The 24,569-nt window shown below is 30.7% G+C and overlaps 2 pseudogenes; both read right to left on the reverse strand.

Moving 5' to 3' along the window:
- Positions 1-2,261: 2,261 nt before the first annotated feature.
- Positions 2,262-8,467, reverse strand: LOC150031541 (GDSL esterase/lipase At5g03980-like; annotated as a pseudogene).
- Positions 8,468-14,543: 6,076 nt separating this feature from the next.
- LOC150031542 (GDSL esterase/lipase At5g03980-like) lies at positions 14,544-20,654 on the reverse strand (annotated as a pseudogene).
- Positions 20,655-24,569: the final 3,915 nt, after the last annotated feature.

Raw genomic sequence — 24,569 nt, forward strand, 5'->3', positions numbered from 1 at the left:
ATCATCCAAGAAGATCAATAAACTCAAAGGCCAATCATCCAAATCAACAAGCCCAAAGGTCGATCATTGAAGAAGTTCAACAAGCCTAGAGGCCAATCATCCAAGAAATCCTCAAGCCCAAAGGCCGATCATCCAAGAAGATCATCAAGCCCAAAGGTCGATCAATCAATAAGCCCAAAGGCCGATCGTCCAAGAAGATCATCAAGCCCAAAGGTCGATCATCCAAGAAGATCAACAAGCCCAAAGGTTGATCATCAAGTCCAAAGGCCGATCATTCAAGAAGATCAACCAGCTTAAAGACTATAATTTATTTTGAGAGCATCAAAATATTATGTATTAGAAATTGTATTCACTTTCCACAAACTTAATACAAATACAAAGTTGAAGTTCCACGAAATAAATTTCTCTTGAAATCTCGTATGAACACCCTCATCTAATTTTCAGTTTCACTGTATATATTTACAATGCGAGTTATTTTTTTTTAAAAAAAAAGAAATCTTTATTCTAATGAAATTAAATCTAACCATTTACTTTTGATCATTGATAAATTAATAGATATACTTGATTTAGTCAAATTATATATCACATAATTACCCAATTAATTAATAAATGATATAATTATATTATATTCTTAATCTATAGTTTGATATCATATATCCACTATAGTAATTTCTCCTTTATTTGATATAAATCATATTTATATCTTATTTCCTCCAAAATAATGTATTTCATACATTTAGTCAATTATATCATATATAATTAACCAGTTCAATAATATCATATACAATCGAACTCCCTCTTGTCAATATGAACATTTCAAACCGAACCAAAAATTGATTTTCGACTTTATCCAAGCTACCTAGGGGACCTTATGGACTTGTGGCTCAAAGCTCCAATAGTACGTGAATAACTGATTAAACTCTTTAGCCACGGGATCCACCATTCGTTAACTGCCAGACATTCCACTAAAGACCAACAGCTGAACTTTTTTTACCACAGATATATTTCTATATCCATCCGATACAACCAATCATGAGTACGATGACCCTTCACAAATGCTCGTAAGTACAGCTGGACCAATTTACCATTTTGCCTCTGTAGTTACATCTCACTCCTTAAGTACCATTGATTCCTCTAATGAACAATACAACATAGTCCAACTATGTGTGAACACCTCTCGGGCCAAGAGAATGTGTGTGGCACCACATCGTTCAAGTCCTGGAATCAACCCTTAAGGGAGCTATCTATCTACTTGCCCCTTTTTCAGGGAAGGAGTTAATTCCATCTTGTGCAGCTGAGTTCCCAGTTCCTAAATCAGAAGAATCCCTAAAATAGTAGGTTTGAGTCGGCGACCTGGCCACTCGCACCCATACAAATCAAAGGACCGCCCTCAATGACAGGAGTTTCCAACTCACTCAGGATTGAGGTTATGTTACCTATGTCGTCCTAGTGAAGTGAAGTCTTTTTCATGAACGGTGTTATATAACGAGACGTTAACACTTCGTGGTTAGGTCTTATACAAACTCTTTATATAGGATGCCCCCGCTCGCATGTCCCTTACACAAATGATTAGGATCGAACCATCTGTGACAAGTTACAAACTTGTGACCATTCCACAAAGCGGGCCGCATCCGCAGTGTTACCAAGATAAGGCTTCCCTCCTATATCCATATACTATAGACCATTTTAATTATCACTCAAGACATGATCCACTTGTATGTCACCACATACATGCTTAAGTTACATACAGATAAATAGGGATTTTATGTTTATTGGTTTGTGGTAAAGCAAATAAAACAAACAAGTGAGCAAAATCATGGTGTGAAGTAAAATATCATATATTATACATCACAAGCGTTCATACAAATTGTTTACAAACTATAGAACATGAGACTTTAGGGCATCAACCCCAACAAACCCAACTTACATGTTGGTCTACTAGGAAGGTGTCAGACCCTCTCCCAAATTACCCTCTCAAAACTAGAAGGGGATATGACCGCGGTAGTTACTAGCTCTACTGTAACCGCCTTAGCCCTCTAATCTAAATGCCAACCTGTTAAACATTAATAATGTATGAATAAGATATGCCTCCTTAAGGTTCTACAAAATATTATATAACACATGCATGCAACCATGATATAACATCTAAGAGATGAAACGTTCACAGATGGCCCAAACAACTCCAATAGAGCCCTAGTCCCTCTCAAAACATGTGTACATAGACAGATCAATACCTAAATCTTCTTAATAAGCCGAGTCTTTTAGTGGCAAGCAGAAGCAGGATCAACCTTGAGGAATCTGACCTGTACCTGAGAAGGGAAAACACAGAAATTCCGTAAGCTAAAAGCCCAGCGAGTGACTATAGAATCGTAAAGCAACAAGCATAACATCACTATAAACATGTAAATATACCAATGATTAAACTTAAGCAATTGTCTCGAAATGTAGCTTTAAACCATTCTCAGACATCATTAAACATTATTATTCCCTAGTTGAGAACGAGCCTAAATGCTCTAGCTCCCAAACTTTTATTATCGGCCAAAAGACCCATACTTCGGTCTCTCATTCATCATTGTCTACGTGCACATGGCCATACTAAGTACCATCATATCTTAGATACTTCTGCTCAGATACCTTCTCAATTTGTCCTTCAGTATCATGCTACTAAGATATCTTCTCATATGTCCTTTGGTATCAAATTGGCTAGATACCTTCTCAAATGTCCTTCGGTATCAAATTGGTCAGGTACCTTCTCAAATTTCCTTTGGTACCAAATTGGTTAGATAATTTCTTAAATTAAGTTCCTCTGCCTAGTATTTACACAAGAACTGTTCTATTGCCATTTATTTACATAGGAACTCATTCTCTCATAGTCTTCCTTTAGGAAGCATATATCAAAATCAGAAACATAGCTTTTGTAATGGTTGCACGACATACCTTAGCCTGTGTTACACACATATAAGCCGGGAAACATGCGTTAAGTTATTCTCTAACCATTTGTTGCTTGAGGAAGTATAAATTCATCATTAATGTCATTGTGCTTTACTTGATCATATATGCATGAGTATTGGAAACCTTAAGTTTATTTAGTCACTCACAGTTCGTCAGGCTCTTAATGGTTTATACGCTTTCTCCAGCTCTTCTTGGCCTGATAAGATATAATTCCCGTTAAACTACTTAGAATTCTTAGTAAAATACCTCAATTAATTCATTTATTAAAGGAACATTCATCAACACAGACAACTTTACTAGCGAGATCCCCCCGAGCAAGGTCAGCGAGATCCTCTAGAGCGATACCAGCGAGATCCTCTAGAGCGAGATCAAACTTTTCTTGGAAAATTTTCATCCTAGCGATACTCACCTTACCAGCAATACTCAGCCCAATTCCTAGCGAGATTTTCTTCTAGAGCGAGATTGGCGAGATCTTCATCCCTATATCTCGTTATAACTCCCACGGTGAACTGGTTGTTTGTTCATCCCAAGTAGTTGTCTGCTTATGTACCAATTCTCTATTATAAATTTTAAAATTCATAACTCAAAATCCAGAGCTCTTTTCAAGAGACTTCCTTCTACAAATTTGCTAGAATTGAGTAACTTCCTTACCTTAAAATTTTAGCTAAAAATTCCTTGTAGTTTGCCTGGAGCTTCCATCTTCACCTCAGGCCCTGATTAATCCGAGTTCTGCCTCTTCTACAAATTCCTCCACTTTTGTTCTTCTCCTCCTTGCAATCTTTCAATGACAAACCAACATAAAAAACTAGATTCTCCAGTTTTCAATGCACAGAATTCACTTAAATTTTGCTCTTTCCAATTGCCGAAACCATCTTTTGAAGTTTCACTTCCTGTTTAATCTTTCTGCCGCATCCTGAGTTCAAAATAGTAGATTGCACGTCACCTCACACTTAGTGCCTCCAATCAAACTAATGACTGAGTTTCTTCATTTAATATATTTTCCTTCCCTTTCTTCATAACCCCTATAAACAACATGAATTTCTACTTAATAAATATGTAATATGACATCACTTTGGCTAAACATGCCTATCTAGGGAACCAGGGTTTACAGAAGGTCTACTTCAAACTTCAAAATGGGAACATCATACTTTTAAAGAACTTGTCTTCTAGGTCAAAATCTTTTTCCTTAATTACAATTCTTCTATTTGTTCTTGATTTTCGTTTTTAATTTCCTGCATAACTATATGCTACTCTAATATGTTTTTCAATTTTCATAGAGAAATTATCAAAAATAGTCTCTCATCAAGTTTTCACTTTTCAAAACTGATATGCTTTTTGACAACTCACAAAAACTAATTTTTCTCGGTACATCTTGTTCGAGATCGACTACCAAAAAAGTTATTTAAAAATATACATTTATCTATCTTATAGATTGTTTTTTGCTTCTGCCAAGTTTCTAACAAATTTTTCAAATATTATATTATCACCAAAAATTTATATAAAATCTTACCTAATTTTCAAATCTTTCACCCTAAATCAAATTTTGGGTTAAAAAAAAAAAAAAGAAAAAAAGAAATATTAAAGATATCCCCATATCTCGAGCCAGATTAACTGAGCTTCTATATATTTGGATTTTTCTTGATGAAATATCAAGTAGATTAATATCGAGACTATGTTTTTCAAATCTTACCCTATTTTTCACAAATTTTTGATCTTTTCTAAAATTTAAAAATTAATCTTTTTAAAGATCCACAGATATATTTTTTTATTAATATTTCTTTTTTTTAATTTTTTCTTTTTTTATTTTATTTTTATGAACCTGATATCCACTTGGAAAATCATAATTAGTAAATTCACTTGAAAAATTTAGAAATTTGAAAATTCATATAATTTGTGGAAAGCATAAATTAGGCTAAAGATTTCAAAAAATGTCTAAAAATTTAATATATGATTTGATAAAGATAGTCAAATTGTTGGGAAAAATTAGGTAAAGATTTGCATAATTTTTAGAAAGATTATTTAATATTTAAAAAATATGGGTAGAATCTCGGTATTAATATTGGCCGATATTTCACCAAGAAAACAAAATATAATCGCTAATGTATAAAAAGTTTGATTAAAGTTTAAATCTTAGTGGTCGATCTTAGTGGATACATGATCTAGAAAAACTATTGTAATGAATTTTCAAAAAAAGATACTAATTTTGAAAATGAAAAACTTAGGAAACTATTTTTGCACAATTTTCCACTCTCTATATACATATTATCATTAATCATTAATATTTCACAATTCCTAATTAATTAAAGAAATTTTGAACATCCTCTCTCACAGCTTTACCTTTTCAATTCTTTAAAAACCCCAATACTTAAAACTATCCTTATAATATAAGTACACTTTTCTTTGTAATTTTAAATTTTAAGTAATCGCTTAGAATGATATATTTTATTTGTTACCGATTAACTTTTAAAAGTATTAAGGAAAAAAGATTTATTTTTTCAAAATTATCAACATGGTATAACTTTTTTTTTTTTTTTAATTTGATGCATCTCACTCGTGAAAATTATTAGAAAATATTGATTTGATTAAGTGAGAAATAGATAGATATATAAAATAATCTTATTTTAAAGTATTAAATTGAAACTAAATTCATGAAATCTCTTACAATGTTTGGAAAATCTAAAAGCTAATAGGCTATTGCTTTTAAAATAGGCATGAAATTAACATTTTCTAAAAGTGATTTTAACATATTTAATCAAAATCTGTTTTAACCAAATGGAAAAAATGTTAAAAAAATTTTGTGTCAATTCCATCCGTGAAAGTAATCCCAAACGCACGCTAAGTGGGGTTAAATGCATGATTAATTGATTTGATTTAAGCCTAAGATTGAAAATTAACAATTGAATGAGTCTATCTAGCTTGAATGGAAACCTTGGTAAATTTTGTTTCACCAATCTTAACATGTTTTATCTTTCATTTACTTTTTTCTTATTTAGTCAATCTAAACTTCCCTTATTTTATTTATTTATTTTGTAAATTTACCTTAAAAGAATTCAGTTGCTTCTTATTATTCGACTTAATCCACTAATAAGTAATAAGTATATTGTTGCTCATGCAAGTATTTAGTTGTATATCAATTTTATAATTTCATTTGATTAAGGGTCTCAACAACCATGCCCTCACCAAATACCTTCTTAACAATTTCTTAAGAAAAAAAATATTTATTTATTTTAGTTTTCTATAAACTAGGCTTAATTAGATGTTCAATAATATCACAAAAAAAGTAGAGAAAAAAAAAAAGACAAAGTAATATTTTTTAGTACTAAATTTCAAATAAAAAATCAAAATTACTAAGGCCCTGTTTGGTATCCAATTTCAATTTTTGATTTTTTTTAAAAAAATATTAAACCTATTTTCTCTCATTTTCGTAGAATGGTTTGCAACTTTTTTAAGTACAATAGTTGGGATTCTTAGCAAAAAAAAATTAAAAAAAAAAAAAAAAATATTTAAACAATTTTTAGTCTTCAAAATTTGGCTTGTTTCTAAAAAGATGACAGATAGTACATAACAAGTCAACAAATTTAAAGCGTAGAGAGAGTTTGTAGGCTTAATTTCCAAAAACTAAAAATTAAAAAACCAAATTGTTACCAAACAGGCCTAAAAGTACTAAAAGTACTGTTTGATATATTTATAAACTACAGACCAATTATATAACTTAATTACAACTATTATTCTAACTTTGAGAAACCTATTAATCTGTTCATTTAATTACCACCAATTAATCTTCCATATGCATTGTCATGTTATAAATTGGTCGAATGTGCAATTGCGAGGCATTGGTTGAGTTTCGTATATATTGGGTTAAAAAAGAAAATTAATATAAGATATAGCAATTTAATTATAGGAAGCTAAAAAGAATATGAATGCTTATAAAAAAATAAAATTTCATAATAAAGTAAAAAACCACCATAAAAAAATATTTAAACAATACAATGCGCAATCGCTTGGAAAAAATGTCATGGATGAGCCAATGTGCATGAACTTGTAAGTCTTTTGTGTCAAATGGATACTCCATCCCAACTAATATGTTCATTAGGATTTGGGACAAACTTGTACTCCAGTAGACCACACATTTGCATGAGGTTGCAAAGTTGTAATCTCCTCCAATCCCACAACATGATTTTTGTCAAAGAACCCATCATCAAATCCTAGAAGCATTAAAAATTTGAGAAATGTTTTAATCTTTTGTATGTTAAGAATATGATATAAGTGTAAGGGAGAAAAAAATTACCTAGAACAAAAGCATGACGAATAATCCATAAAAATGCAAATTGTAATAGTCACCATATACGATAATAGTATGTGGATTCTCTTTTTTTAGTACTTCAATAGTTTGCTTGATTTGATCATTATGATAGCTTGCCAAACTATTCAAATCCTTTAAACAATGGAGTTCATCGTAAGCAGATGTTTCATTGGTTTGGAATCCAGTGAGATAGACGGGGAAGCATCCAATTGGAAGTTTCCAGGAACAATAACTCGAGTAGCACCATAGCTTATAACTTTCTACAAATATTACAAACAAAAGAAACGTAAGTAAAATAAACTTCTCATTCATATGATAACCAAAAAAAATTTGATCTTATAGATGAAAAATTTACCTCAACAGCAGATCTTTATGGTTGTTGAACAACATTTGGCACCATGTCTTTTGCCTCTTGTATAGTTTTGCCTTGAAATAGTGCGTAGTTATAGTCATTGCCACCGATCTCACCCACCTCAAGAACAATGCACTCCTTAATTTCTCATTTGCAATCTACACAACATATAAATATGAAATTGTCAATAACAAAATGTAAAAATGTAGTAAAATACTAAAAAACATGAGTGTATGTATAAAACTAAAGTACAAGGGTAATTAATTACCTCTTTGATTGTGACAAACAGAGTTGAAATGAGAGAACTATCCAATCAAGTTGCATGATCGAGAGAAGAGTTAGTCACTGGAGATAAAAAGTTTCTTCATAGAAAGATAATCAGAAGGCCAAGCTGTAGAACCGGCCACTGCAAAGTTGACTCCATGATTCATCAAAGCATCTTTATTCAAATAAGGACTCACCAAAGGAAGTCAGCATTTAAAAGCTACAGATATCGATTTGACCATTAGATATTGTTACTATTAGATGTGAATTATCTTGGAGTTATAGAATGAATTAGTGAATGAAAAATTAGAATGTATAAGTTTCAAAATAATTGTTACCAAAGTTGAAAAATCAAGCATCAGTAGACCGTTGGAGCATCGACCGGTGGGATTGTTGAAGAATGATTTTGACCATAAGGAAGATGAGAAAATGGAGTGTTAGGGATTTTCGCGAATGAGATTTCCAGTGTCGGAGATTGAATCACAAGTTGGTATATAGCGTCGAACATGCAAGCTTTCAGTGGATGAGCTTTGGATGAACCAAAACAAGAAGAAGAAGAAAGAAAAGACGAGGGAAATTTTGGTTGAAACCGCCATCAGTGAAAGCTTTGTGTGTGAGAAGTTAGGGAAGTGGTGAAGGGTGAATTTCAATTTAGTGAATATTTATAGGTTCAGTTTTTCTTCCCAATGCTTTTTGGATTTTGATTTCAGATTTGTTTCCTAATCCTTCAAGGATGTGAAGGAATTTCCAAAATTTCCCTATATTTATTATAAAAAGTTAAAAAGATAGTGTGTTTTTTTAAATAAAATTTAATTTTAAAGCTTATTCATAGATATTATTCTAAATTATAAAATACTAAAATGATTAATGCTTGAATTTATCTATATGAGTTTTATAACTTTAGTTTGTTAACAATATTTTTTTAGAAGAAGATATCTTTTTATCATTTTCTCGATCCGGTTTTATTTTAATAGATTATAAAATCTTTATTCCAATGTAATTAAATCTAATATTTTACTTTTACGGGTTGATCATTGATAAATTAATAGATCTACTCAATTTAGTCAAATTATATTTGTGTAGACATATTTGTTAAACAAAATAAACTAAACTTTTGTAGATATAAATTCATTTGAATTTTTTTTTTATGTATTATCATTGAACATAGGAGATGGATAAAATAAAATACAAAACTCAATATCTTTTTTGATATTACCAACAGAATAACAAATTTCAAAAGAAAAAGCATTTACATTAAAGGCTCTCTAATTAAATATGAAACAAAATAATTATCTTTTTAAGATAAGATAATGACGAAGCATAATGTTATATTATTTCAAAGTTAATAAATTAGTTGTAATAAAATCTCGATTCGCGGTTTTCCAAACCCTAAAAAGAATTTGAAAATTCAAAACTTTAATTTTTGAAAACGGTCTTAGAAGAAATTGGACTTATAAATAACTTTGTGGCCATTATTTTCTTATAATTTTTATTATATTCTTTTAAAAATTTGTGAATATCTATTTATTTTTTTTAAATAAATTTTGTAATAATTATATGTTAGTTAATGATATATACATATATATATATATATATCTATATATAATATATTTGATTTATGATTATTTGATTATCATATAGTTTTTTAAATTTTTCCATGAGAAACCCTAATGTCTTTTTTTATTTGCAGATTTTGAATGGTAATTTTTTTCTATTTTCAAACAAAAATATTACTTTTTTAAACAGATTAAAAACCTAAAATATTACCATTTTCCTTAAGCATATGAGCTACATATAAATCGCTGTGTATTTACAATAAATTTGAAAAAAAAAAAAAAGAAATTGCATTAAAATAACTCACAATTTGTTGAGGGGCATACATTTTATTGCTTAACGTTGAGAATGATGCCGAATTAAAATATTAAAAAAAAATTAAGAACGGGTAAGATTGAAAATGGGTGGGTTTAATATAGACATGAAACATCTCTGAAACGAAATGAGAAAGTGTTTGTTTAGTAATTATATATAGATAGATAGATACATCTTTTATAATTTAAAAAGCAATTGAATAAAAATATTTAAGCGACAAAAAGTATACTGACTAAATAAAAAAATAGTTGTTTTTATAGTTTATTACTCAAATTATCTAATATATTCCTATAACCCATCAACTACAACAAAAAAATTTAAAAAATTCAAATTTAAAATTAAAAAAAAAAAAAAACGAAACCAAACCAAACTATCATTTTAACTTTTTTCAAACGACTTGATGCACATTTTTCCTATTCGTACATAAAAAAATAAACCACTTTTATTGTGTTTTTGTTTTGAAACAATATCATCAATGTCATTTCAAAAAATTTTTTTTTTTTGATATTTCCAAAAAAATGAATTATGTATTAGGTAACTATAACACTAATTACACTTTCATTTGAAGAAATACTCAAACCAAGAAATTCTCTTGAAAATATAGCAAATTTCGTGATCCACACGTGGATTGGTTTTTCGTTTCATCCCTAAAATACCTTCACCAGCCTTTTTAATTCCAATGTAATTAATTCTACATCTTTCTTAATTACACTATGATTAATTTATCAAATTTATAATGGAGACGGTTTCCTTCGTTCGACCCGAAAACTAATTCCTCTTTCATGCGAAAATTTCTAAATTAGTGCTCTTTCCATTAAAATTGAAAATTTTAGAAAATAAATGAAATTTGTATCTCACAAAACAACCTTCTATCTTCAACAATGTTTAAATTTTTCTAAATCATTTATGACTTCTTATTTATATATTATACTTTCTCTTAATCCTAACTAAAACATCTGTTTTTAAATTATAATTTTATGATTTATCTTATTTTGAATTTTTAAATTATCATATTATATTAGAGAGAATTGACTTTTATATTTATATTTGATTTTTTGTTAATCATAACTAAATCATACATTTTTAGATGTTTTATGTAATAATTATCTTATTATAACTAATTTTTTTAAGCGTGAAATATTACAAATCATCTTATTTTTATTAATTAGTCTTATTTATTGAACCATATTGTTTTTTGTTTTAAAGATTCTGTTGGGAGATAGCAAAACAGAAACTTCATCAAGATTTATAGTAAATGCACTTCTCATTCACTTGTTCCCACTTTCTTTTAACCCTAAAATGCCCTCACTTTTCTTTAACCAAAAATGCCCTTTTGTTGAATGAGAAATTTCGACGAATCACGAGTCGCCACATCATCATTGAAAACCCGAGCCTATTGGAAAAATTATAAGTTTAGATTGTGAGCCTAGTAATTAAAGTCGCGTCGGGGCCTAACCCAATTCAAACCCATGGTGAAATTTTGGGCTAATATTAAAGACTTAAGCTCAAGCTCAGTTTTCGCCCCACCAACATTGGGCCCAAGCCCAACTTTAGCCCAAACCCAATTTTGGACCAGTAAAGTAATTAGGCTCAAGCCCATGTAAGGGCCATGAAAAATCTCTATAAATAGAGGCATTATCTCTCCATTTGGGAGGGGGGTGAGATAGAATTATAGGCAAAAGCTCCTCTGTAAGATCTGAATCTCTAGGAATCTGAAGAACATAACTCCTCCAAATGCTTTGAAGATCAGAAGTCACTAAAGCTCTGAAAACATATCAAAGCTCTAAAGATAAGAAGCACTAAAGCTTTGAAGATCAGAAGAGATAACTAAAGCTCTGAAGACCAGAAGATATATTAAAGCTCTGAAGATTTAAGCTCCCAAACATTCAAGACTCGGCTCTCAAGTGCTGAAGACCGAAGCTTCCCATCAAGCTTCGAAGACTGAAGTTCTCAAATTTTGAAGAACTGAAGAAAGATCTGAACTATTTGAAACTTTGATATAGAAGATTTCAACAAAACCCGTATCTTCACAACCACAAGCTGAAGATTCAATCTCCTCAAACCCAAAAGTCAAGCCCAAGCCCACCTGTGAACTCTATAAATAGGGAAGCTATCCTCATTTGGAGGGATCGGGATTCTAAATTCCAAATAGCAAGAGAATTCTCCCAACAACTCGGAGGACTCCTAAAGCTTACCACACACCTGAAGACTGAAGTCCTTCGGAGATAAAAGCATTCTTTATCCAAGACTTCAACTCCAAGATCATCACGCGTTTCGCTTCTTCAAATGTACGCATTCACTGAAAGAGATCAGAGGATCAAGTACTAGAGATTCGAACCACATCGCATCAAATCAACATCAACATCAACACCAACTCAAAGTTCAACTCTACGAAAAAAGTTTCTTCGGAAGATCATCAAGCCCAAAGGCCGATCATCCCCAAAAGCCGATCATCCAAGAAGATCAATAAGTCCCAAAGGTCGATCACAAAAAGGACCAATAAGCCCAAAGGCCGATCATCCAAGAAGATCAATAAACTCAAAGGCCAATCATCCAATCAACAAGCCCAAAGGCGTCGATCATTGAAGAAGTTCAACAAGCCTAGAGGCCAATCATCCAAAGAAATCATCAAGCCCAAAGGCCGATCATCCAAAAGATCATCAAGCCCAAAGGTCGATCAATCAATAAGCCCAAAGGCCGATCGTCCAGAAGAACATCAAGCCCAAAAGGTCGATCATCCAAGAAGATCAACAAGCCCAAAGATGATCATCAAGTCCAAAGGCCGATCATTCAAGAAGATCAAACCAGCTTAAAGACTATAAATTTATTTTTGAGCAGCATCAAAATATTATGTATTAGAAATTTTATTCACTTTCCACAAACTTAATACATATACAAAGTTGAAGTTCCACGAAATAAATTTTCTCTTGAAATCTCGTATGAACACCCTCATCTAATTTTCAGTTTCACTGTATATATTTACAATGCGAGTTATTTTTTTTTTAAAAAAAGAAATCTTTATTCTAATGAAATTAAATCTAACCATTTACTTTTGATCATTGATAAATTAATATTGATAAATACTTGATTTAGTCAAATTTATATATCACATAAATACCCAATAAACCCCCTAATTAAAATGAATATAATTAATTATATTTCTTAATCTATAGTTTGATATCATATATCCACTATAGTAAGAATTTCTCCTTATTTGATATAAATACATATTTTATCTTATTTCCTCCAAAATAATGTATCTCATACATTTAATAGTCAATTATAGTATCATATATAATTAACCAGTTTCAATAATATCATATACACTCGAAATTCCGTCCCTCACGTCAATATGAACATTTCAATATCCGAACCAAAAATTGATTTTCGACTTTTATCCAAGCTACCTAGGGGACCTTATGGACTTGTGGCTCAAAGCTCCAATAGTTCGTGAATAAATCTGTTAAACTCTTTAGCCACGGGATCCACCATTCGTTAACTGCCATACATTCCACTAAAGACCAAAGTGAACTTTTTTTATCACAATATATTTCTATATCCATCCGAACAACCAATCAGAGGTACGATGACCATTCACAAATGCTCGTGTTAAGTACAGCTGGACAATTTACCATTTTGCCTCTGTATTACATCTAACTCCTTAAGTACCATTGATTCCTCTAATGAACAATACAATACTACTTAGTCCAACTATGTGTGAACACCTCTCGGGCCAGAGAACGAATTGTGTGTGGCACCACATCGTTCAAGTCCTGGAATCAACCCTTATAGGGAGCTATCTATCTACTTGCCCCTTTTTCAGGGAAGGAGTTTATTCCATCTTGTGCAGCTGAGTTCCCTGTTCCTAAATCAGAAGAATCCCTAAAAATAGTAGGTTTGAGTCGGCGACCTGGCCACTCGCACCCAACAAATCAAAGGACCGCCCTCAATGACAGGAGTTCCCAACTCACTTCAGGATTGAGGTTATGTTACCTATGTCGTCCTAGTGAAGTGAAGTCTTTTTCATGAATGGTGTTATATAACGAGACGTTAACACTTCGTGGTTAGGTCTCTTATACAAACTCTTTATATAGGATCTGCCCCCGCTCCATGTCCCTTACACAAATGTTAGGATCGAACCATCTGTGACAAGTTACAAACTTGTGACCATTCCACAAAGCGGGCGCATCCGCTGTGTTACCAAGATAAGCTGTCCCTCTAACTTTATCCATATACTATAGACCATTTTAATTATCACTCAAAGACATGATCCACTTGTATGTCACCAAATACATGCTTAAGTTCATACAGATAAATAGGATTTTATGTTTATTGGTTTGTGGTAAAGCAAATAAAACAAACAAGTGAGCAAAATCATGGTGTGAAGTAAAATATCATATATTAAACATCACAAGCGTTCATACAAAAAATTTTACAAACTATAGAACTAGAACATGAGACTTTAGCGCATCAACCCCAACAAACCCATCTTACATGTTGGTCTACTAGGAGGTGTCAGACCCTCTCCCAAATTACCCTCTCAAAACTAGAAGGGGATATGACCGCGTAGTTACTAGCCCTACTGTAACCGCCTTAGCCCCTCTAATCTAAATGCCAACTAGTTAAACATTAATAATGTATGAATTTGATATGCCTCCTTAAGGTTCTTCAAAAATATTTTATATAACACATGCATGCAACCATGATATAACATTAAGAGATGAAACGTTCACAATGGCCCAAACACTCCAAAAGAGCCTAGGACCCTCTCAAAACATGGGTATACATAAGACAGATCAATACCTAAATCTTCTTATAAGCCGAGTCTTTTAGTGGCAAGCAGTAAGCAGGATCAACCTTGAGGAATCTGACCTGTACCTGAGAAGGGAAAACACAGAAATTCCGTAAGCTAAAAGCCCAGCGAGTGACTATAGAATCGTAAAGCAACAAGCATAACATCTCTATACAACATTGTAAATATACCAATGATTAAACTGAAGCAATTGTCTCGAAATGTAGCTTTAAACCATTCGCAGACATCATTAACATTATTATTCCCTAGTTGAGAACGAGCCTAAATGCTCTTGCTCCCAAACTTTTATTATCGGTACCAAAATTGACCCACAGGGCTTTCGTCTCCATCATTCATCATTGTCTACTTCTGCACATGGCCAAACTAAGTACCACATATCTTAGATACTTGCTTATCAGATACTTCAATTTTGTCCTTCAGTATCATGCTACTAAGATATCTTCATATGTCTTTGGTATCAAATTGGCTTAGATACCTTCTCAAATGTCCTTCGGTATCAAATTGGTTGCAGTACCTCTCAATTTCCTTGGTACCAAATTGGTTAGTTAATTTCTGAATTTAAGTTCCTCTGCCTAGTATTTACAAGATATCTGTGCTATTGCCTTTTATTTACAGTAGAACTCATTCTCTCTAGTCTTCCTTTAGGAAGCATATATCAAAATCAGAAACATAGCTTTGTAATGGTTGCACGACATACTTAGCCTGTGTTACACACATATAAGGCCGGGAAACATGCTTAAGTTATTCTCTAAACATTTGTTGCTTGAGGAAGTATAAATTCATCATTAATGTCATTGTGCTTTACTTGATCATAATATGCATGAGTATTGGAAACCTTAAGTTTATTTAGTCACTCACAACTCGTCTAGGCTCTTAATGGTTTATACGCTTTCTCCAGCTCTTCTTGGCCTGATAAGATATAATTCCCGATTAACTACTTAGAATTCTTAGTAAAATACCTCAATTAATTCATTTAAAAGGAACATTCATCAACACAGACAACTTACTAGCGAGATCCCCCCGCAGCAAGGGCAGCGAGATCCTCTAGAGCGATACCAGCGAGATCCTCTAGAGCGAGATCAAACTTTTCTTGGAAAATTTTCATCCTAGCGATACTCACCTTACCAGCAATACTCAGCCCACAATTCCAGCGAGATTTTTCTTGTCTAGAGCGAGATTGGCGAGTCTTCATCCCTAGACTCTCGTTATAACTCCCACGGTGAAACTGGTTGTTTGTTCAATCCCAAGTATTGTCTGCTTATGTACCAATTCTCTATTATAAATTTTAAAATTCATAACTCAAAATCCAGAGCTCTTTTCAAGAGGACTTCCTTCTACAAATTTGCTAGAAATGAGTAACTTCCTTACCTTAAAATTTCTTTAGCTAAAAATTCCTTGTAGTTTGGCCTGGAGCTTCCAATCTTCACCTCAGGCCCTGATTAATCCGAGGTTCTGCCTCTTCTACAAATTCCTCCACTTTTGTTCTTCTCCTCTTGCAATCTTTCACTGACAAGGTAACATTTAAAAAACTAGATTCTCCAGTTTTCAAATGGACTGAATTCACTAAATTTTGCTCTTGTCAATTGCCGAAACCATGCTTTTGAAGTTTCACTTCCTGTTTAATCTTTCTGCCGCATCCTGAGTTCAAAGAGTAGATTGCACGTCACCTCACTCCTAGTGCCTCCAGCAGAATAATGATTGAGTTTTTTTCTTTTAATATATTTTCCTTCCCCTTCTTTCATATCCCTATAAACAAACATGAATTTCTACTTAATAAATATGTATTATAACATTACCTTGGCTAAACATGCCTATCTAGGGAACCAGGGTTTACAGAAGGTCTCACTTCAAACTTCAAAATGGGGAACCATCATACTTTTAAAGAACTTGTCTTCTAGGTCAAATCTTTTTCCTTAATTACAATTTTCTATTTGTTCTTGATTTCGTTAATTTCCTGCATAACTATGCTACTCTAATATGTTTTTCAATTTTCATAGAGAAATTTATCAAAAATAGTCTCTCATCAAGTTTTTCACTTTTCAAAACTGATATGCTTTTTGACAACTCAAAACTAATTTTTCTCGGTACATCTTGTTCGAGATCGACTACCAAATTTTATTTAAAAATATACATTTTTCTATCTTTATCGATTGTTTTTGCTTCTGCCAAGTTTCTAACAAATTTTTTCAAATATTATATTATCACCAAAATTTATCTAAAATCTTACCTAATTTTTCAAATCTTTCACCCAAAATCAATTTTGCAAAAAAGAAAAAAGAAAGAAAAGAATCCCAGTTATCTCGAGCCAGATTAAAGCTTCTATATATTGGATTTTCTTATGAAATATCAAGTAGATTAATATCGAGACTATTTTCTCAAATCTTACCCAATTTTTTTCACAAATTTGATCTTTCTAAAATTTAAAAATCACAGTGAACCTGATATCCACTGGAAAATCATAATTAGTAATTCACTTTGAAAATTTAGAAATTTGAAATTCATATAATTGTGGAAAGCATAAATTAGGCTAAAGATTTCAAAAATTAGTGTAAAAATTTAATATATGATTTGATAAAGATAGTCAAATTGTTGGAAAAATTAGTAAGATTTGATAATTTTTGAAAGATTATTTAATATTTTAAAAAAAATGGGTTTAGAATCTCGGTATTAATATTGGCGATATTTCACAAGAAAACAAAATATAATCGCTAATGTATAAAAAGTTGATTAAGTAAATCTTAGTGGTCTAAATCCTCGGGATACATGTATCTAGAAAAACTATTGTAATGAATTTCAAAAAAGATGTACTAATTTTGAAAACTGAAAAACCTTAGGAAACTATTTTTGACAATTTTCCTCCTTATATACATAGTATCATTAATTAATATTTTCCTAATTAAATAAACTATTTGACATCCTCTTCACAGCTTATACCTTTTCAATTTTTCAAAATCTACCCAAACTTAAACTATCCTTAAAATATAATAACTTTTCTTTGTAATTTTAAATTTTAAGTAATCGATTAGAATGATTATTTTATTTGTTACCGATTAACTTTTTAAATATTAAGAAAAAAGATTTTATTTTTTCAAAACTTATCAATATGGTATACTTTTTTTTTTTTTTAATTTGATGCATTCCACTCGTGAAAATTATAAAATAGATTTGATTAAGTGAGAAATAGATAGATATATAAAATAATCTTATTTAAAGTATTAAATTGAAACTAAATATTCATGAAATCTCTTTACAATGTTTGGAAAATCTAAAAGCTAATAGGCTATTGCTTTTAAAAATAGACAGAAATTAACATGTTTCTAAAAGTGATTTTAACATATTTAATCAAATCTGTTTTTCTCTCAAATGTAAAAAATGATAAAAAATTTTGTGGTTTTCAATTCCATCCTGAAAGTAATCCCAAACGCACGCTAAGTGGGGTTAAATGCATGATTCTCTTGATTTGATTTAAGCCTAGGATTGAAAATTAACAATTGAATGAGCTATCTAGCTTGAATTGGAAACCTTGGTTAAGATTTTTTTCAATCTTACATGTTTTATCTTTCATTTACTTTCTTATTTAGTCAATCTAAACTTCCCTATATTTATTTGCGAGCGCTTATTTTGTAAAGTTACCTTAAAAGATTCAGTTTAGCTTCTTATTATTCGAATCCACTTAAAACTAATAATAAGTATATTTTTGCTCATGCAAGTATTTTAGTTGTATATCAATTTTATAAATTTCATTTTGATTAAGGTCTCAACAACCATGCCCTCACACCAAATACCGAATCTTAACCTACAATTTCTTAAGAAAAAAAATTATTTATTTATTTTATTTTCTATAAACTTAGGCTTAATTAGAAGTTTCAATAATATCCCAAAAAAGTAGAGAAAAAAAAAAAAGAAAAAAAAAGACAAAGTAATATTTTTTAGTACTAAATTTCAAATAAAAATCAAAATTACTAGGCCCTATTTGGTAAACCAATTTTCAATTTTTGATTTTTTTTTTAAAAAATTAAACCTATTTTCTCTCATTTTCGTAGAATGGTTTGCAACTTTTTTTAAGTACAATAGTTGGTATTCTTAGCAAAAAAAATTAAAAAAAAAAAAAAAAATTATTAAAACAATTTTTTAGTCTTCAAATTTGGCTTGGTTTCTAAAAAGATGACTAGATAAGTAGATAACAAGTCAACAAATTTAAAGGTAGAAGAGATGTTTGTAGGCTTAATTTCCAAAAACTAAAAATAAAAAAACCAATTGTTGTACCAAACAGGGCCTAAAAGTACTAAAAGTACTGTTTGATAATATATATACTACTTACCAATTATATAACTTAATTACAACTATTTCTAACTTTGAGAAACTTTAATCTTTCATTTAATTACCATAATTAATCTTCCATATGCATTGTCATGTTATAAATTGGTCGAATTGAGCAATTGCGAGGGCATTGGTTGAGTTTCGTATATATTGGGGTTTAAAAAAGAAAATCTTTTATATAAGATATAGCATTTTAATTATAGGCAGCTAAAATAAGAATAATGCTTTATTATAAAAATTCATAATAAAGTAAAAAACCACCATATAAAAATATTTAAACAATACAATGCAATTATAAAAAAACGATGGATGAGCCAATGTGCCATGAACTTGTAAGTCTTTTGTGTCAAATGGACTCCATCCCAACTAATATGTTCATTAGGATTTGGCAAACTTGTACTCCAGGTAGACCACACATTTGCATGAGGTTAAAGTTGTAATCTCCTCCAATCCACAACATGATTTTTGCAAAGAACCTTCATCAAATCCTAGAAGCATTAAAAATTTGAGAAATGTTTTTATTCTTTTGTATGTAATAAGATGATATAAGAGTAAGGAGAAAAAAATTACCTAGAACAAAAGCATGACGAATAATCCATAAAAATGCATTGTAATAGTCACCATATACGATAATAGTATGTGGATTCTCTTTTTTTAGTACTTCAATAGTTTGCTTGATTTGAACATTATGATAGCTTGCCAAACATCAAATCCTTTAAACAATGGTTCATCGTAAGCAGATGTGTCATTGGTTTGGAATCCACCAGTGAGATAGACGGGGAAGCAACCATTGGAAAGTTTCCAGGGAACAATAACTCCGAGTAGCACCATAGCTTATAAATTTCTACAAATGTATTACAAACAAAGAAACGTAAGTAAATAAACTTCTCATTCATATGTAACCCAAAAAAAATATGATCTATTCTAGACAAAAATTTACCTCAAAACAGCAGTCTTTATGGTTTGAAACAACATTTGGCACCATGTCTTTTGCCTCTTGTATAGTTTTGCCTTGAAATAGTGCGTAGTTATAGCTCATGCCACCGATCTCACCCACCAAGAACAATGCACTCCTTAATTTCTCATTGCAATCTACACAACATATAAAATATGCAATTGTCAATATCAAAATGTAAAATGTAGAAAATACTAAAAAACAATGAGTGTATGTATGAAACTAAAGTACAAGGGTATTAATTACTCATGATTGTGACAAAACAGAGTTAAATGAGAGAACATCCAATCAAGTTGATGTTCGAGAGAAGAGTTAGTCACTGGAGATAAAATTTTCTTCATAGAAAGATAATCAGAAGAAAAGCTGTAGAACCCGGCCACTGACAAAGTTGACTCCTGATTCATCAAAGCATCTTTATTCAAATAAGGACTCACCAAAGGAAGTCCAGCATTTAAAGCTACAGATAGATTTGACCATTAGATATTGTTACTATTAGATGTGAATTTCTTGGAGTTATAGAATGAAATTAGTGAAAGAAAAATTAGAATGTATAAGTTAAAAAAATAATTGTTACCAAAAAATCAAGCATCAGTAGACCGTTGGAGCATCGACCGGTGGATTGTTGAAGAATGATTGACCATAAGGAGATGAGAAAATGGAGTGTTAGGATTTTCGCGAATGAGATTTCCAGTGTCGGGAGATTGAATCACCAAGTTCGGAATATAGCGTCGAACATGCAAGCTTTCATGGATGACTTGGATGAACCTACAAAAACAAGAAGGAAGAAGAAAAAAATGGAGAGGGAAATTTTGGTTGAAACCGCCATCAGTGAAAGCTTTGTGTGTGTGTAGTTATGGGAAGTGTGGTGAGGGTGAAACAATTCAGTGATTATTTATAGGTTCAGTTTTTCTTCCCAATGCTTTTGGGATTTTGATTTCAGATTTGTTTCCTAATCCTTCAGGATGTGATGGAATTCCAAATTTCCTTATATTTATTTATTAAAAAAGTTAAAAAGATAGTGTGTTTTTTTAAAAAATAAAATTTAAAGCTTATTCATAGATATTATTAATATTATCTAAATTATAAAACTAAAATGATTAATGCCTTGAATTTATCTATATGAGTTTATAACTTAAGCTTGTTAACACTATTTTTTAGAAGATTACTTTTTACATCATTTTCGATCCGGTTTTCATTTAATAGATTATAAAATCTTTATTCCAATGTAGTAATAAATCTAATATTTTACTTTTGATCATTGATAAATTAGAGATAGATCACTCAATTTAGTCAAATTATATTTGTGTAGACATATTTTGTTAAACAAAATAAACTAAACTTTTTGTAGATTTAAATACATTGAATTCTTCTTTTTAATGTATTATCATTGAACATAGGAGTGGATAAAAATAAAATTCAAAACTCAATACTTTTTAGATATATACCAAAAGAATAACAAATTTCAAAAGAAAAGCAATTTACATTAAAGGAAAATTAAATATGAAACTAAAATTATCTTTTTAAGAGAAGATAATGACGAAGCTAATGTTTATATTATTTCAATTCGAAAGTAATAAATTAGTTGTAATAAAACTTATTGTTTTTCCATCCCTAAAAAAATTTGAAAATTCAAAAACTTTAATTTTTGAAAAACGGACTTAGAAGAAATTGGACTTATAAATAACTTTGTGGCCATTATTTTCTTATAAATTTTTATCTATTCTTTTAAAAATTGTGACATATCCTATTATTTTTTTTAAATAAATTTTGTAATAATTATATGTTAGTTATTGAAATTATACATATATATCTATATTATATAATATATAAATATATTTTTTGATTTAGATTATTGATTATCATATTAGTTTAAATTTTAAATTTTTCTTGAGAAACCCTAATGTCTTATTTTATTTGAAGTTTTGGAATGGTATTTTTCTATTTTCAACACAAAAATATTACTTTTTTATAAAGATTAAAAAACCTAAAATATTACCATTTTCCTTAAGCATATGAGCTACATATAAATCGCTGTGTATTTACAATAAAAATCTGAAAAAAAAAAAAAAGAAATTGCATTAAAAACTCAATTTGTAGAGGGGCATTACATTTATTGCTTAACGTTGAGAATGATGCCGAATTAAAATATATAAAAAAAAAATGAAGAACGGAAGATTGAAAATGGGTGGGTTTAATATAGACAGGAAACGAATGATAAATTATATTTTAATTAGTATGCCTATAAGAATAATAGGATACATCTTTAAATTTAAAAGCAATTTTGAATAAAAATATTTAAGCGACAAAAAGTATAATGACTAAATAGAAAATAAGTTGTTTTTAAAAACGTTTTATTACTCAAATTATCTAATATATTCCTATAACCCTCAACTACAATAAAAAATTTAAAAAATTCAAATTTAAAAATTAAAAAAAAAAAACGAAACCAAACCAAACTATCATGTTAACTTTATTCAAAACGACTTGATGCACATTTTTCCTATTCGTACATAAAAAAAATAAACCTTTTTATTGTGTTTTTGTTTTGAAAAATATATCAATGTCACATTTTGGAAAATATTTTTTTTTTTGATATTTTCCAAAAAAAGAATTTATGTATTAGGTATATAACACTATAAACACTTTCATTTGAAGAAATAACAAACCAAGTAATTCTCTTGAAATATAGCAAATTTCGTGATCCACACGTGGATTGGTTTTTCGTTAATCCTAAAATACCTTCACCAAGACCTTTTTAATTCCAATGTAATTAATTCTACATCTTTCTTAATTCACTATGATTAATTTATCAAATTTATAATGGAGACGGTTTCCTTCGAGATTCCACCGGAAAAACTATAAGTGCCTCTTTCCATGCGGAAAATTTTTGACAATAAATTTAGTGATTTAATTTGAAAATAAATGAAATTTGTATCTCAACAACCTTCTATCTTCAACAAATGTTTTAAATTTTTCTAAATCATTTATGACTTCTTATATTATATTATACTTTTTCTTAATCCGAACTAAATCATCTGTTTTTAAAAAATTTTTATGATTATCTTATTTTGAATTTTCAAATATCATGCTATTCATATTTAGATTTTCCTAATTGACTTTTATTATATTAGATTGTTTTGTTAATATCATAACTAAAATCATACATTTTTAGATTGTTTTTATGTAATATTATCTTTATTATAATTTTTTTAAGCGTGAAATATTAGAAATCATCTTATTTTTATTAATTAGTCGTATTTATGAACCATATTGTTTTTTGTTTTACAGATTGTTGGGGAGAATAGCAAAACAGAAACTTCATCAAATTTTATTGTAAATGCACTCTCAATTCACTCGCTTGTTCCACTTTTCTTTAACCCTAAAGCCCTAAAATGCCTCACTTTCTTAAACTCCAAAAAAATGCCCTTTGTTGAATGAGAATTTCGACGAATCACGAGTCGCCACATCATCATGGAAAACCCAGCCTATTGAAAAAATTATAAGTTTGATTGAGCCTAGTAATTAAAGTCGCTCGGGTCTAACCCAATTCAAACCCATGTGAAATTTGGGCTAAAATTAAAGATTAAGCTCAAGCTCAGTATTTCGGCCCACCACAAATGGGCCCTCAAGCCCAACTTTTAGCCCAAAACCCAATTTTGACCAGTAAATAAGCGCGACAGCTCAAGCCATGCGAAGGGCCGAAAGCTCTATAAATAGAGGCATTATCTCTCTCATTTGGGAGGGGGTGAGAAGGAATTATAGGCAAAAGCTCTCTGAAGATCTGAATACTCTAGGATCTGAAGAAACATAACTCCTCCAAAGCTTTGAAGATCAGAAGTCACTAAAGCTCTGAAAACATATCAAGCTCTAAAGATAAAATCACTAAGCTTTGAAGATCAGAAGAGATGTTCACTAAATCTCTGAAGACCAGAGATATATTAAAGCTCTGAAGATTTAAGCTCCCAAATATTCAAGACTCGGGACTCTCAGTGCTGAAGACCGAAGCTTCTCAAGCTTCGAAGAACTGAAGTTCACAAATTTGAAGAACTGAAGATCTGAACTTATTTGAAACTTTGAATATTAGAAGAACACGAATAACACCGTATCTTCACAACCTACAAGCTGAAGATTCAATTCTCCTCAAACCTCACAAGTCAAGCCCAAGCCCACCTGGAACTCTTAAATAGGGAAGCTATCCTCATTTGGAGGGTTCGGGATCGGGAATTCTAAATTCCAAAGAGCTCATGAGAGAATTCCCAAACAACTCGGAGGACTCCTAAAGCTTACCACACCTGAAGACTGAAAGTCCTTCGGAGATAAAAGCTTTCTTCCAAGACTTCAACTCCAAGATCATCACGCGTTTCGCTTCTTCAAATCAAGTGTAAGCATTCACTGAAAGAGAATCAGAGGATCAAGTATTAGAGATCGAACCACATCGCATCAAATTCACAACAAACATCAACACCAACTCAAGTTCAACTCTACGAAAAAAGTTTCTTCGGAAGATCATCGCCCAAGCCTAAGATCACAACAAGCCCAAAGGCCGATCATCCAAGAAGATCAATAAGTCAAGGTCGATCATCAAAAAGACCAATAAGCCTAAAGGCCCGATCATCCAAGAAGATCAATAAACTCAAAGGCCAACATCATCCAATCAACAACCCAAAGGTCGATCATTGAAAGAAGTTCAACAATCCCTAAGGCCAATATCCATTGAAATGTCATGCTCAAGCCCAAAAGG

Source organism: Benincasa hispida, unplaced genomic scaffold (genome assembly GCF_027475165.1).
Source record: "Benincasa hispida cultivar pf3 unplaced genomic scaffold, pf3_genome.v1.1 HicScf116, whole genome shotgun sequence".
Classification (NCBI taxonomy): domain Eukaryota; kingdom Viridiplantae; phylum Streptophyta; class Magnoliopsida; order Cucurbitales; family Cucurbitaceae; genus Benincasa; species Benincasa hispida.